Genomic DNA, 17,174 nt, shown 5'->3' with positions numbered 1-17,174 from the left:
TGGGGGGGATGGGAGGGGGGGGTTGGGGGGTGCACCATTTTTGTATAGTTTATTAACTTTAATTTTTTTTCTATTGCAAACAGAGGTGCCACGGACCAGCAGCGGACTTGCGTCTGGGATTGGGTCCTTCTTCAGGCCGGATCTCTTACAGGATTCGTCGGACGACGAGGTGGAAGTGCAGCAGCCTGCTGTTTCTACGTCCCTGTGTGAGTAAATATCGAATTGTGAGCCTTCAAACAAATGTATGAATGTGTATACTAATTTCTAATTTTCTTTTCAGCTGCACAAATGCAATTGGTGGCAGACGTACAGGAATGGCAGGATCCCTCAAATGTTCAGAGGGTACACACCCTGGCATCAGAGATTACTTCCCGCCAGGATACTTACACGAATGTCGTTGGAACCAGACTGGACTCCATTGAGAAGATAATGGAGCAGATGGCAAACGGTCTGGTTGAAATGCAAAAGGCTCATGCCGACAGCACGGCCGAAATGCAAAAGACCAGACGAGAAGATCACAGGGAGACTATGGACATCCTTCACATTCTGGCCACATCCATCAACCGGCTGGTGGAGAGCACATCATGCCTGGCACACAGCATTGACAACATGTCGGAGCGTCAACGACATTCGGCATCCAGCCAACAGATCATCGCAACCACACTGCAGATGATGTACGATAAGCTCCCAGAGCCAGCTCATCAACACGCTGGTGAACCACCACTTCCGCCATCACAAGCCACATGGACGCCTCCTTCCCTTCCTCCACCACCATCCTGGCATAGATGGTCACAGCTGTACCAAGGATATACAGGGATGTACCCCACCCACCAGATGCCTCCACCACCAACACTGGCTGCAACATCTACACCCGCACGGGCACCGAGGCCAAGTCAACACACTCCCCAGCAGCCCAGGGCATCGACACCCCATCAGGAGGAAGAAGAGGATCCGGATGGACAACCACCATAAGCCCGGTCGTATTGTTTTATTTACTCTTATGTTTTTCATGTATCCCTTTCTCCCCCTCCCATTAGTTTTTTTTTCTTCTTACTATTGTTTTATATTTGTGATGGGCTCCCCCACCCGTGACCGGGTACTACCAAGGAGCTTTATGTCTAGGCATACATGTGCGGGCATGTATGCGGGCGCGTGTGGTAACGGATGAAAGCTTCTTGTGGCTACATGTATGATGGGCCAAAGAGCTATTCTGATACCACTTTTTTTTTTTTTTTACCAAAAAACTCCTTTTTGTATTGGTGTACAATAGGCTTTCACTGTTGTGTGAATTTACTATTCACTAGTGTTTATTTTTGGCTTATTCATAGGATGGGTGGAAAATTGAAGTGGACGGCGTAGTTCGTGTTGTACGTACCAAGGTGAGTAAAGCCATGTTTCAATGTATATATTCAAGAAACTTTGGACCGCCTGCCCTTGTGGAACCACACAGCCCAGCAATGGGTCATGCTGGGCTGTGTGGTTCCACAAGTACAGGCGTGTCAAAGTGCTGACCACTGACACCACTATTCCACTTTGGACCGCCTGCCCTTGTGGAACCACACAGCCCAGCAATGGGTCATGCTGGGCTGTGTGGTTCCACAAGTGCAGGCGTGTCAAAGTGCTGACCACTGACACCACTATTCCACTTTGGACCGCCTGCCCTTGTGGAACCACACAGCCCAGCAATGGGTCATGCTGGGCTGTGTGGTTCCACAAATGTTCTTTGGAAAGGAATGAACATGACATCATTAGTGTCTTTACTTAATATGTTTTTTTTTGTTTCACAGATATCTACACAAGAAAAGAATGTAAAGAAGAACAAACACTACTTTTTTTGTTTTATTACATTTTATTTTTTATTCCAAAATAAAATACAATTATTTATATTTCTTCAATAAATTTTTAAAATGAGAAGTTTTGTGTTTTTCTTTAAATTATTAGTAAATACAATGTAGAATATGAGATGCAGTGGTATTGTGTTAGGTCGCCCATGGTACAGCAGGAGAACTGTCGTGTCCCTTTTCATCCATGATGATTCAAGCAACTTGGGAAGGATACTCCGCAAGACCTGTAGAAGAGAATAGTATGAGGTTCCAGGTATTGGTAATAGTGTCACCCTTCTATGGAAAAGACAAGGTACAAGCAACACTTTGACACAAGCAGGTTACAGCGGCCCCAAATGCAACTCTCCGGCACTTGAGAAACTACACATCCAAGCATGCCCCGACGCAGCGTAAGCATTGCTATGTCAGGGCATGATTGGATGTGCAGTTATGCCGGAGGGCTGCACTTGGGACACGCCGGGGTGACTTGGACAGGAGGGGGTTTTGGGCAATACATCTCACCTGAGGGGGGTTGTCTGCTACATGGCGGAGGGTCAGGTCCACATCACAAGTAGGTCGCCCATGGTACATCAGGGGAACAGTCGTGTCCCTTCACATCCACGCCACTTGGGAAGGATACTCCGCAAGACCTGTGGAAGAGAATAGTATGAGGTTCCAGGTATTTGTGTCATCCAAACACAAGGTACAGCAGGGGAACTGTCCTGTCACTTCATCCACGCTGGTTCCTGCACCTTGGGAAGGATACTCCGCAAGACCTGTGGAAGAGAATGAGGAGCTAATTTGAGAGCGTTTCCTCCACCCTGGGAAAGAACAAAAGGTCCCAGCAACATTGCGCATATACACAGGTTACTCAGACAAGATGGAGTTTTGGCCAATACATCTCACCTGAAAGAGTGACTAAGATGGCGGTGGTTCAGGTCCACATCACAAGTAGGACGTCCATGGTAGAGTGGGGTAAACTGGTCCAATACTGGAGTGGCTTTGCAGAAGTGTATCCTGGGTAAAACTGTGAAATCATGGGTACATTTCCCTCAGCAGAGTGAAGAAAGAAATATTCTTTAAAAAAATCAATTAAATAATACTTGTGAGTCAAAAAAAGACAAACCAAGTAGATAATCCCTTCAAATATAAATAGATATGCTATTAGCAATCCAAAAAGCAACAAAAAAAACATTGTAAAAATTTTTTTTATTAGATCCCGCCAGCAAAGTGAGGCGGAATAAAATTGACGAAATTGCTGTCGAAAAGTACTGTTGTCGAATCGACATTCTTCAATTGAATATACTTTTGTCGAAAAGCTGCATTTTGACCATTGCAGACATGTCGAATTTTGAAAAAGGCGATTTGCAAAAAGTCGAATCTGAAACGGCAGGTATTTTGACGAAAAGTACTGTATTGCATTGACGAATCCAATTCGACATGTTTTTTTTTGTCGAAAAATGCCCCGTTTTTCGACATTTTCATGAATTCGACCGCAATTGCATATACCCATATGCCTATAATCCCAGTGCTCTGAATGTCTATTTTTTCTTTCCCTTTAGTTGGGTCTATTCCCACTTATGATTTAACTACTGGGGGATGACACTGCTTAGGAGGGCGGAGCTTGTAGTGGTATTATAGCATGGACATAACAATATTTTACGTTCCTCTTAGAAGTGTATATACACTTTTATGCCTTAAGAGGCATATCCTTTCATTCAGGGGCTTATGATTTCTGCATGAAGCTTAAGCATTATTCATAGCCAGTTGTCTCAAGTAGATAAAGACAACCTTTCTGTCAAACTTGACAGGTACCACACCCACTTCTCCTAGGCCCCGCCCCCTTTTAATATTAAATGATAGTGTTTTATATCGCTTAATATAAAATTTTATATAAATTTATAGTGTTCGATATTAAACCGTATTAAAAATTATCGCGTAACACCAGTCGCAGAGTGTCACGTAACACCAGTCGCAGAATGTCACGCAACGCAGCGCGTCAAATCAGGCGGATCAAAGATGCATATTACACAGTGTTAAAGCCAGGTAGTTTTAGCGGCATTGATAAATATTATGGGTCGGTTAAAAATAAATTTAAAAGATCCGACGTAAGAAAGTGGTTACAAGAACAAGACGCATACACGCTGCACAAGCCAGCAAGAAAAAACTATAAAAGGAACATGATTTGTGTATCGGGTATAAACCAACAGTGGCAATGCGATTTGGTCTCACTGATAGATTTGTCAAAATACAACGATGGCGTTAAATACATATTAACAATCATCGATATATTCAGTAAGAGGGTGTGGGGTGAAAGTCTGACCGCTAAGAATGCAGCAACGGTCGCTAATGCTTTTGAAAAAATATTCCAGCGCGGCGATGTGCCGATGAAGCTACAAACCGATAATGGTAAAGAGTTTCTAAACAGAAACCTAAAAAAGGTGTTAGAAAAATACGGTATAAATCATTTCACGACCAATAACGATGTGAAAGCGGCTGTTATAGAGCGCTTCAATAGGACTTTAAAAACACGCATGTGGCGCTATTTCACGGCAAAGAATACCTACAGATATATAGATGTTTTACAAGACTTCATACGCAGCTATAATAACACATACCATAGAACGATTAAGTGCGCTCCAAACGATGTGAATGACTCTAACGCATTGAGTGTCTTCAAAACGACCTACGGTGATTACTTTAGAAGTAAGAAAGCCCCAGTTTGTTTAGGAATCGGTGACCACGTCCGTATTTCTAAATATAAGGACATATTTCAGAAAGGTTACGAACAGAGCTTTTCTGAGGAGATTTTTGTTGTACATAGTGTGAACACTAAAGGGATTAAACCGCTTTATAAGTTGGCAGATCTGTACGGTGAAGTTATAACAGGTAGTTTTTACCCCGAAGAGCTTCAAAGCATACCAAAAAACTATAACAGAGTTTACAAAGTGGAAAAGATTTTAAAAAATAAGACGGTCAGAGGCCGTAAATACGCGTTAGTCAAGTGGCGCGGGTACCCCGCAAAATTTAACAGTTGGGTCGCAGCATCGGTGATAAAAGACATATAAAGATCATCAGTATCTAACAAGACGAGCGATGGATGACAAGTCGTTCTACATAACCTTACCCAGCAACGCATCGGCTGTTACCTTCCCGCAAAATAAGATTTCTAACTATACGACAAAGTTGGCTAAACCGATAGACTTAAATGGCGAATGGGAAGTGGCACTTACTGAGATACAATACCCGCATACGTGGAATACATTGGATTTACAAGATTGTAGACTGCAATTATCATGGGATGGAACGGCGGAACAGCCGGTGGCGAGAGTCGCGAGTTTGTGCATTAAACCCGGTTTTTATGAAACAATCGAAGCGTTACTGAACGTAATCAACGCTGAAATTGTACAACTGAAACTGGACGTTGGATTAAGACTAACGTATGATCCATTTGCACGCGTTGTAACATGTGACAGTAAACTGTTGTATCAAATCCACGCCGGTTCTAAGCTGACATGGATACTGGGTTTACAACCTAAAACTAATATTTCTAAACCATGCGCCGACATCAAAGGCGGCCAATATACGATGTACGTGTACACAGACATTATCGAACACCAACGGGTCGGGGATAGTTATGTACCGCTACTTCGCACTGTTGAAATGAAGGGTTATAACAATGAGGTTGTCACAATACGATACGAGAAACCCGATTACGTACCATTGTGCAAAACACATTTTGACACGATAGCCATAGAGATAAAGAACGACCAAAACGAGAACATGGCATTTAAGTTTGGGAAAGCGATCGTGAAGCTACACTTCAGACGCCGCAAAACTGAATTTTATTAACTAAGCAGAATGGTCGCTGTTAAAAATTATGGCGATCCGGGACTCTATGCGCAATATTATAAATCTCAAGCCGGTAATGGATTACCAGGTTTTCACGGCAGCGCATACATGTACGGCTGCGGTTTAGGCGGTATTTTTCGAAGTCTTTTCAGAAAAGCTGTTCCTCTTTTCCGGAGAGGTTTAGAGTTGGCTAAACCGCATATGAAGACAGCGGTTCGTAATATAGCGAAAGATGTTATCGGGCAAGCCACAACGGCCGTTGTGAATAAGATACACGAGGCGAACCAAGCAAAGCAAGACGGTTCAGGACTAATATATACAAGAAAAGGCGTGTCTAAAAGAAAACGGAAGCGTATGATAACGCTTCCGCCTTGGGACATACCCTTTTTAAATAAAAAACAGAGACGACGCAACTCAAAGAAGAAGAGAAAGCCGAAGAGTGCCGTTGGTGATATTTTTTAAACATGTCTTTCATACACCACGAATCCGTTGAATGTGCAAAAACAGAGCTGGATCTTTTTGACGTGCCCCCGACACAAACTAGCATAGAGAAAAGTCTATACGTCGAAGTTCAACCTTTAGCGGCGTTATCCGACACAGCTCCGCTTGAGTTTTATATAGCAGCCAGCGGTGAACACTACTACGATCTGAACAATACGCTGTTGTACGTGACATGTAAGATCGTACGAACCGATAACACGCCGATACCGCAAGGTGCGCGGGTCGCGCTTATTAATTACCCAATAGCGACTTTATTCAACCAAGTGGATGTAACTTTGGGCGACAGGCTCATATCACAATCCAACAATCTTTACGCATACCGCGCGTACATTGAGACTATATTAAATTACAGCTCGGACGCATTGTCAACAAAACACACAACAGGACTATTTTACAAAGATGTGGATGGTGAATTTAACAACACGGCGCTGGACGGCCCGAATACGGGATTCAAAAAACGAGCAGGCGCAACAGCGCAGAGTCGCACTGTTGAACTGCTAGGCCCGCTTCACTGCGACCTTTTCCATCAACATAAACTAATTTTAAACGCCGTTGATCTGAAGATTAAACTAACCAGAAACAAAGACGCATTCTGCTTAATGTCGTCTGAGGCGGATGCCTTTAAAATACAGATCACAGCTGCATCCCTGTTCGTGAAAAGAGTTCAGGTCTCACCGGCCGTGCGGATTGGGCACGCGCAGGCTCTGTTAAACGGTAACGCGAAATACGCGATTGACCGCGTTGGGATGAAAATCTACAGCGTACCAACAGGCAGTAGAGTATTTAATCTAGAAAATTTATTTTTAGGACAAGTGCCGAAAACAGTTATAGCCGGTTTCGTGGATAACTAATCATTTTCAGGAATCCATAACCGGAACCCCCTGTGCTTTGAACATAAAAATGTAAGTTTTGCGTCCCTTTATCTGGATGGAACGCCGCACCCCGCCAAGCCATTTCAACCCGACTTTGAAAGCGGTAATGCTGTAAGAGAGTATATGTCACTCATACAGATCACAAATAAGCAGAAATCTGACAATGGTATACTGATTGACCGCGAAGAGTACCTCAGGGGCTACACGCTATTTGCTTTTGACCTTTCACCAGAACAGGAGTGTGGAGAACACCTTTCCCTGATAAGAACAGGCAATCTACGTGCCGAATTCCGCTTTGCAGAAGCGTTGGACCGGACAGTCAATGTGATAATATACGCGCTATTTGATAACATCATCGAGATTAATCAAAGGCGCGATGTGCTGTACGATTATCTATAAATGAAATAAACTAACACTACGCTGCTGAAAAAATGAACACATTACAGATAAACTGTACGCCGTGCAAAACACAAGGCATGTTTTTAAAGGAACGTATCCGTGCGATATGTTACCGGTCAGTAAACTGTTGCAATATCCCTGCGCGTTTGTAATCAATACGCATAGCAGCGGGCAGCCGGGTGAGCACTGGTTGGCCGCTTATTTTAACGAACAACGTGAATGTTACTTTTTTGATTCTTACGGGTTAGCCCCTGACAGCCCCCTATTCCCAAAGGCAATAATACATTTTTTAAACTTGAATTCAAAAAGTGTTTATCACCAAAATATGCAGTTGCAAAATTTTAACAGTACCGTTTGCGGTCAATATTGCATATACTTTATATTTTACATGTGTAAAAAATACAAATATGTGGATGTACTGGCCCGTTTTAGTGATGACACAAAACGTAATGATTGTTTTGTTTCAAATTTTGTAAGACGACTCCCAAGAAGCCATTGTCTGAGTCATTATGCATATAGATATATACAGAGTTGTGTAACTTGTAACCATAACTTGACACGTTGTACATAAAACGTTTCACGCACAACGCTGTGTGTGAAGCGTGTTACGCACAACGTTGTATTGTTTGTGTAACTTGTAATCAACATTCTGTTTGATACGTTTTATGTACAACGCATCATATCTATGATGTTTTTCTAATAAACAACGTTGTTTATTAAACTTTATATCGTGTGCTTGAAATTTCTTCCGTTTACAGCAATAGAAACAAAGAACAAAACGTTGTTTTATAAAGCATAAGCATATTTTATTGATATATGTATATATATATATATATATATATATATATATATATAACACGGTAAAGAAGCATTTAAAACATTACATAAAATATTATTGACATAAGTTAAACATTGTGGCGCAAAGTACCAACACAAAATACAGTGTATAAAAATAATATAAATTAGTTATATGTTATAGTTTCAGCCACTGTGAATCCTGAAATAGATTTACGGATCTTTTCCTAGGCAGTAAGTAACCGTGCGGTGTTGTTAAACCTGGGGGACTTAAAACATTTATTCGACCTTTGTTAAGGGTTTGTAACGACATGGGCGATGTCACAGCGCCATCAGAGTCATCCTGCATCTCAGCTTTTAATCGTTCTAAACACATTCTATTCCCCGCATTGGCTATGACGGTTGAGGGAATATTCAATTCAGACATTGCCCGCATAAATTCAGGCCAACCATTCGGTATATTACGGATCGACACACCGTTACTTTGCGTGATGCTTCTTATTAAATCTAACATGTTGGAACCAGGCACAGTGACGCCTTTGTACAGAAACTCCCCTTTACTGTTCCAGTCTGTGATGTGTTTAGAGCGTGTCATTTTACTCAATAGTATTTCACAGTTTTTCTTATACCGGTCATTAACACCGCTCAAAAGCTCATGATAAACAGCATCGGGGGCAATAGGCTGTGTCGTATTATTTGATTCATCAACAGATTTTGCAACGGGTGATAAAAGAGCTAAAGTTGACATTTCACTATCAGCCTGCTTACTCAACACCAGGTATCTCTGCAACAACATTGTATATCGCTTTGCTTTTTCATATTCTGATAAATCATTATTCTGTAGTATTTTCACGATCTCTACATCTAGACCGTGCGTTGCTGTTTTACGTATGTCGTCACTGTTCGGTTTATTATGTAAACGTTCTATCTGATTCTGAGGCACCAGATACATTTTCTCAGCGTACTCCATCAGCGATTAGACAATAGTCCTGTAATTAGCGGTATAGCAAAACCAAGCAGCGAACCGATAAAACCACCCGACTGTTTAACCAACCGCTTCTTTTTTCCAATGGCACATTTCTTATTACAAAGTGATTTTATAAGCGCACGCTTCTTTTTAAGGTAGTTCAGCTGCCGTTGAGACAGCGGTATTTTGCCTTTAAGCGTGTTGAGCGCTATCTCACAAATAGCCGTGACTAAATCGTTTGAAGCGTTGGATAAAATAGCATTTCTTTGGATTGGTGTTGCTTTAATTAACGTTTTTAAAAGCACCCAATTACGTCTTATCCGCCCCGACATGTTCACCGTTGTTAGAATGACAACAAATGACTAAAGGTTGTACTGTTATAGCTTTATAGAACCACGCTTCTTAATGACAAAAGCGACAGGCGTGTCTGGTGGGAATAAGCTGCTTCGTAAACGATAATCGTCAAGAGCGTTGTTTCTTAAATCAACCAGCAAATACCCATAAGGGGCCGCCGTCGCGGATTCATAGGATTCGAGAAAAAAACGATGTTTCGATGGGTACATTTGTCTAGCCAGAATGCCCACCTGCATTTTATCCCTGGGGTTTTTGAACAGGACCATATATTTTGTGTTTAAATGTATAGTTCTGCTCTTTTTACCTTGACAAAATATGTTTTGGACAAGGTACAGGATACTGAGATTACGATGATGTACATACTTTGTGAAAGCCTTCTCAACCTCAGAATTATTACTTGCCGCGTCCATCAAATCATCAATCACTGTTAAATTAACCTTATCAGGAGGAAAAAGTTGATCATCGCTAAAAGACTCTGGTAAAACGCCATAAAGCTGTATCACAAAACAGGTTGTGATGAAAAAATACACTATTTTGATTTCACCAGCCTCTATCCGTATGTTAATAAAACCAAAACGTATCCTATACAGCACCCACGCATTATTTATAAGGACTTTGGTGATGTCACAAAGTATTTCGGTTTTGCCAGGGTTAAAGTTTACCCACCTCGTGGCCTATTCTTTCCGGTTCTGCCGGTTAAAATGGGCGGCAAGTTAATGTTTCCATTATGTCGCACATGCGCTGAGTCTGGACAGACTGAGCCGTGCGTTCATGATTCAGAAAAACGTGCGCTCATCGGTACATGGTGTACCGTGGAACTAAACTTGGCTGTAGAAATGGGGTACATGGTATGTAAAATCTATGAGGTGTGGCATTTTGATGAGAGATCTGACAAATTGTTTTCAGGCTACATTAAAACACACCTCAGGGATAAACAAGAGGCCTCTGGTTATCCCGAATGGTGTACAGACGCCGAGAAACGCCAAGAGTATATAGACGCCTATCAAAAAAATGAAGGCGTGTCTTTACGACCCGAACACATAGAAATCAACCCCGCTAAAAGACAAATTTCAAAATTGTTTTTAAATTCCTTATGGGGTAAATTTGGTCAACGTAGCAACATGCCCAATACGTGTCTAGTGACCGACCCCGACAAACTTTTTGAATACGCGTTCTTACCGTACTATGACGTGTCCGCTTTGGATTTTATTGACGATGATACAGTTATGGTAAATTGGAAGTATGCCAAAGATCATTACACCAGGGGTGCAATTTCAAATGTAACTATAGCCATCTTTACAACGGCTTATGCACGTGTTGAACTGTACAAACTACTGTATAGATTACAAGATAGATGTCTTTATCACGACACCGATTCTGTAATTTTTGTCAGTAGACCCGGTGACTGGAGCCCGCCATTGGGTGATTATTTAGGTGAGTTGACCAGCGAACTGCCCACAGGCACACATATAACAGAATTTGTCTCAGCCGGTCCCAAGTCATACGGCTATCGACTAAACAACGGAAAGACCTGTTTAAAAGTTAAAGGTATAACGCTCAATGTTGATAATGCGCAGCACGTTAACTTTGGCAGCCTGAAAGAACTGGTCTTAGATTATCCTTTAAACCCCGAAGGCGATGACCAGAAAAAGGTTGTGATCCGTCAACCCGGTATAGTACGTGTGAAAAAGTGCTGGCAGATAGAGACGCGTACTTTGCAGAAGACGCAAAGGTGTGTTTATACTAAACGGTCTCTTACGGACAACTTCACAACACTGCCGTTCGGCTATTAAGATGGACACCAGATTTCAACACCCTTTCTCATGTATTTTAGCGGGGCCGTCCAATTCGGGTAAAAGTTATTTTGTCAAAACGCTGTTGCAACACGCTGCAACACATATGACTCATGTACCTGATAATGTTGTTTGGTTTTACACCTGTTGGCAACCTATATACGACCAACTTCTGCGTGATTACCCCGGTACGCGCTTTATAGAGGGGTTACCAGAGTCTTTTAGCGATGATCAACTTTTTCCTCCTGATAAGGTTAATTTAACAGTGATTGATGATTTGATGGACGCGGCAAGTAATAATTCTGAGGTTGAGAAGGCTTTCACAAAGTATGTACGTCATCGTAATCTCAGTATCCTGTACCTTGTCCAAAACATATTTTGTCAAGGTAAAAAGAGCAGAACTATACATTTAAACACAAAATATATGGTCCTGTTCAAAAACCCCAGGGATAAAATGCAGGTGGGCATTCTGGCTAGACAAATGTACCCATCGAAACATCGTTTTTTTCTCGAATCCTATGAATCCGCGACGGCGGCCCCTTATGGGTATTTGCTGGTTGATTTAAGAAACAACGCTCTTGACGATTATCGTTTACGAAGCGGCTTATTCCCACCAGACACGCCTGTCGCTTTTGTCATTAAGAAGCGTGGTTCTATAAAGCTATAACAGTACAACCTTTAGTCATTTGTTGTCATTCTAACAACGGTGAACATGTCGGGGCGGATAAGACGTAATTGGGTGCTTTTAAAAACGTTAATTAAAGCAACACCAATCCAAAGAAATGCTATTTTATCCAACGCTTCAAACGATTTAGTCACGGCTATTTGTGAGATAGCGCTCAACACGCTTAAAGGCAAAATACCGCTGTCTCAACGGCAGCTGAACTACCTTAAAAAGAAGCGTGCGCTTATAAAATCACTTTGTAATAAGAAATGTGCCATTGGAAAAAAGAAGCGGTTGGTTAAACAGTCGGGTGGTTTTATCGGTTCGCTGCTTGGTTTTGCTATACCGCTAATTACAGGACTATTGTCTAATCGCTGATGGAGTACGCTGAGAAAATGTATCTGGTGCCTCAGAATCAGATAGAACGTTTACATAATAAACCGAACAGTGACGACATACGTAAAACAGCAACGCACGGTCTAGATGTAGAGATCGTGAAAATACTACAGAATAATGATTTATCAGAATATGAAAAAGCAAAGCGATATACAATGTTGTTGCAGAGATACCTGGTGTTGAGTAAGCAGGCTGATAGTGAAATGTCAACTTTAGCTCTTTTATCACCCGTTGCAAAATCTGTTGATGAATCAAATAATACGACACAGCCTATTGCCCCCGATGCTGTTTATCATGAGCTTTTGAGCGGTGTTAATGACCGGTATAAGAAAAACTGTGAAATACTATTGAGTAAAATGACACGCTCTAAACACATCACAGACTGGAACAGTAAAGGGGAGTTTCTGTACAAAGGCGTCACTGTGCCTGGTTCCAACATGTTAGATTTAATAAGAAGCATCACGCAAAGTAACGGTGTGTCGATCCGTAATATACCGAATGGTTGGCCTGAATTTATGCGGGCAATGTCTGAATTGAATATTCCCTCAACCGTCATAGCCAATGCGGGGAATAGAATGTGTTTAGAACGATTAAAAGCTGAGATGCAGGATGACTCTGATGGCGCTGTGACATCGCCCATGTCGTTACAAACCCTTAACAAAGGTCGAATAAATGTTTTAAGTCCCCCAGGTTTAACAACACCGCACGGTTACTTACTGCCTAGGAAAATATCCGTAAATCTATTTCAGGATTCACAGTGGCTGAAACTATAACATATAACTAATTTATATTATTTTTATACACTGTATTTTGTGTTGGTATTTTGCGCCACAATGTTTAACTTATGTCAATAATATTTTATGTAATGTTTTAAATGCTTCTTTACCGTGTTATATATATATATATATATATATATATATATATACATATATCAATAAAATATGCTTATGCTTTATAAAACAACGTTTTGTTCTTTGTTTCTATTGCTGTAAACGGAAGAAATTTCAAGCACACGATATAAAGTTTAATAAACAACGTTGTTTATTAGAAAAACATCATAGATATGATGCGTTGTACATAAAACGTATCAAACAGAATGTTGATTACAAGTTACACAAACAATACAACGTTGTGCGTAACACGCTTCACACACAGCGTTGTGCGTGAAACGTTTTATGTACAACGTGTCAAGTTATGACACGTTGTACATAAAACGCTTCACGCACAGCGTTGGTTACAAGTTACACAACTCTGTATATATCTATATGCATAATGACTCAGACAATGGCTTCTTGGGAGTCGTCTTACAAAATTTGAAACAAAACAATCATTACGTTTTGTGTCATCACTAAAACGGGCCAGTACATCCACATATTTGTATTTTTTACACATGTAAAATATAAAGTATATGCAATATTGACCGCAAACGGTACTGTTAAAATTTTGCAACTGCATATTTTGGTGATAAACACTTTTTGAATTCAAGTTTAAAAAATGTATTATTGCCTTTGGGAATAGGGGGCTGTCAGGGGCTAACCCGTAAGAATCAAAAAAGTAACATTCACGTTGTTCGTTAAAATAAGCGGCCAACCAGTGCTCACCCGGCTGCCCGCTGCTATGCGTATTGATTACAAACGCGCAGGGATATTGCAACAGTTTACTGACCGGTAACATATCGCACGGATACGTTCCTTTAAAAACATGCCTTGTGTTTTGCACGGCGTACAGAATACAGTTTATCTGTAATGTGTTCATTTTTTCAGCAGCGTAGTGTTAGTTTATTTCATTTATAGATAATCGTACAGCACATCGCGCCTTTGATTAATCTCGATGATGTTATCAAATAGCGCGTATATTATCACATTGACTGTCCGGTCCAACGCTTCTGCAAAGCGGAATTCGGCACGTAGATTGCCTGTTCTTATCAGGGAAAGGTGTTCTCCACACTCCTGTTCTGGTGAAAGGTCAAAAGCAAATAGCGTGTAGCCCCTGAGGTACTCTTCGCGGTCAATCAGTATACCATTGTCAGATTTCTGCTTATTTGTGATCTGTATGAGTGACATATACTCTCTTACAGCATTACCGCTTTCAAAGTCGGGTTGAAATGGCTTGGCGGGGTGCGGCGTTCCATCCAGATAAAGGGACGCAAAACTTACATTTTTATGTTCAAAGCACAGGGGGTTCCGGTTATGGATTCCTGAAAATGATTCGTTATCCACGAAACCGGCTATAACTGTTTTCGGCACTTGTCCTAAAAATAAATTTTCTAGATTAAATACTCTACTGCCTGTTGGTACGCTGTAGATTTTCATCCCAACGCGGTCAATCGCGTATTTCGCGTTACCGTTTAACAGAGCCTGCGCGTGCCCAATCCGCACGGCCGGTGAGACCTGAACTCTTTTCACGAACAGGGATGCAGCTGTGATCTGTATTTTAAAGGCATCCGCCTCAGACGACATTAAGCAGAATGCGTCTTTGTTTCTGGTTAGTTTAATCTTCAGATCAACGGCGTTTAAAATTAGTTTATGTTGATGGAAAAGGTCGCAGTGAAGCGGGCCTAGCAGTTCAACAGTGCGACTCTGCGCTGTTGCGCCTGCTCGTTTTTTGAATCCCGTATTCGGGCCGTCCAGCGCCGTGTTGTTAAATTCACCATCCACATCTTTGTAAAATAGTCCTGTTGTGTGTTTTGTTGACAATGCGTCCGAGCTGTAATTTAATATAGTCTCAATGTACGCGCGGTATGCGTAAAGATTGTTGGATTGTGATATGAGCCTGTCGCCCAAAGTTACATCCACTTGGTTGAATAAAGTCGCTATTGGGTAATTAATAAGCGCGACCCGCGCACCTTGCGGTATCGGCGTGTTATCGGTTCGTACGATCTTACATGTCACGTACAACAGCGTATTGTTCAGATCGTAGTAGTGTTCACCGCTGGCTGCTATATAAAACTCAAGCGGAGCTGTGTCGGATAACGCCGCTAAAGGTTGAACTTCGACGTATAGACTTTTCTCTATGCTAGTTTGTGTCGGGGGCACGTCAAAAAGATCCAGCTCTGTTTTTGCACATTCAACGGATTCGTGGTGTATGAAAGACATGTTTAAAAAATATCACCAACGGCACTCTTCGGCTTTCTCTTCTTCTTTGAGTTGCGTCGTCTCTGTTTTTTATTTAAAAAGGGTATGTCCCAAGGCGGAAGCGTTATCATACGCTTCCGTTTTCTTTTAGACACGCCTTTTCTTGTATATATTAGTCCTGAACCGTCTTGCTTTGCTTGGTTCGCCTCGTGTATCTTATTCACAACGGCCGTTGTGGCTTGCCCGATAACATCTTTCGCTATATTACGAACCGCTGTCTTCATATGCGGTTTAGCCAACTCTAAACCTCTCCGGAAAAGAGGAACAGCTTTTCTGAAAAGACTTCGAAAAATACCGCCTAAACCGCAGCCGTACATGTATGCGCTGCCGTGAAAACCTGGTAATCCATTACCGGCTTGAGATTTATAATATTGCGCATAGAGTCCCGGATCGCCATAATTTTTAACAGCGACCATTCTGCTTAGTTAATAAAATTCAGTTTTGCGGCGTCTGAAGTGTAGCTTCACGATCGCTTTCCCAAACTTAAATGCCATGTTCTCGTTTTGGTCGTTCTTTATCTCTATGGCTATCGTGTCAAAATGTGTTTTGCACAATGGTACGTAATCGGGTTTCTCGTATCGTATTGTGACAACCTCATTGTTATAACCCTTCATTTCAACAGTGCGAAGTAGCGGTACATAACTATCCCCGACCCGTTGGTGTTCGATAATGTCTGTGTACACGTACATCGTATATTGGCCGCCTTTGATGTCGGCGCATGGTTTAGAAATATTAGTTTTAGGTTGTAAACCCAGTATCCATGTCAGCTTAGAACCGGCGTGGATTTGATACAACAGTTTACTGTCACATGTTACAACGCGTGCAAATGGATCATACGTTAGTCTTAATCCAACGTCCAGTTTCAGTTGTACAATTTCAGCGTTGATTACGTTCAGTAACGCTTCGATTGTTTCATAAAAACCGGGTTTAATGCACAAACTCGTGACTCTCGCCACCGGCTGTTCCGCCGTTCCATCCCATGATAATTGCAGTCTACAATCTTGTAAATCCAATGTATTCCACGTATGCGGGTATTGTATCTCAGTAAGTGCCACTTCCCATTCGCCATTTAAGTCTATCGGTTTAGCCAACTTTGTCGTATAGTTAGAAATCTTATTTTGCGGGAAGGTAACAGCCGATGCGTTGCTGGGTAAGGTTATGTAGAACGACTTGTCATCCATCGCTCGTCTTGTTAGATACTGATGATCTTTATATGTCTTTTATCACCGATGCTGCGACCCAACTGTTAAATTTTGCGGGGTACCCGCGCCACTTGACTAACGCGTATTTACGGCCTCTGACCGTCTTATTTTTTAAAATCTTTTCCACTTTGTAAACTCTGTTATAGTTTTTTGGTATGCTTTGAAGCTCTTCGGGGTAAAAACTACCTGTTATAACTTCACCGTACAGATCTGCCAACTTATAAAGCGGTTTAATCCCTTTAGTGTTCACACTATGTACAACAAAAATCTCCTCAGAAAAGCTCTGTTCGTAACCTTTCTGAAATATGTCCTTATATTTAGAAATACGGACGTGGTCACCGATTCCTAAACAAACTGGGGCTTTCTTACTTCTAAAGTAATCACCGTAGGTCGTTTTGAAGACACTCAATGCGTTAGAGTCA

The sequence above is a fragment of the Pseudophryne corroboree genome, chromosome 3, assembly GCF_028390025.1.
Source record: "Pseudophryne corroboree isolate aPseCor3 chromosome 3, aPseCor3.hap2, whole genome shotgun sequence".
NCBI lineage: Eukaryota > Metazoa > Chordata > Amphibia > Anura > Myobatrachidae > Pseudophryne > Pseudophryne corroboree.
This window is presented reverse-complemented; position numbering follows the sequence as displayed.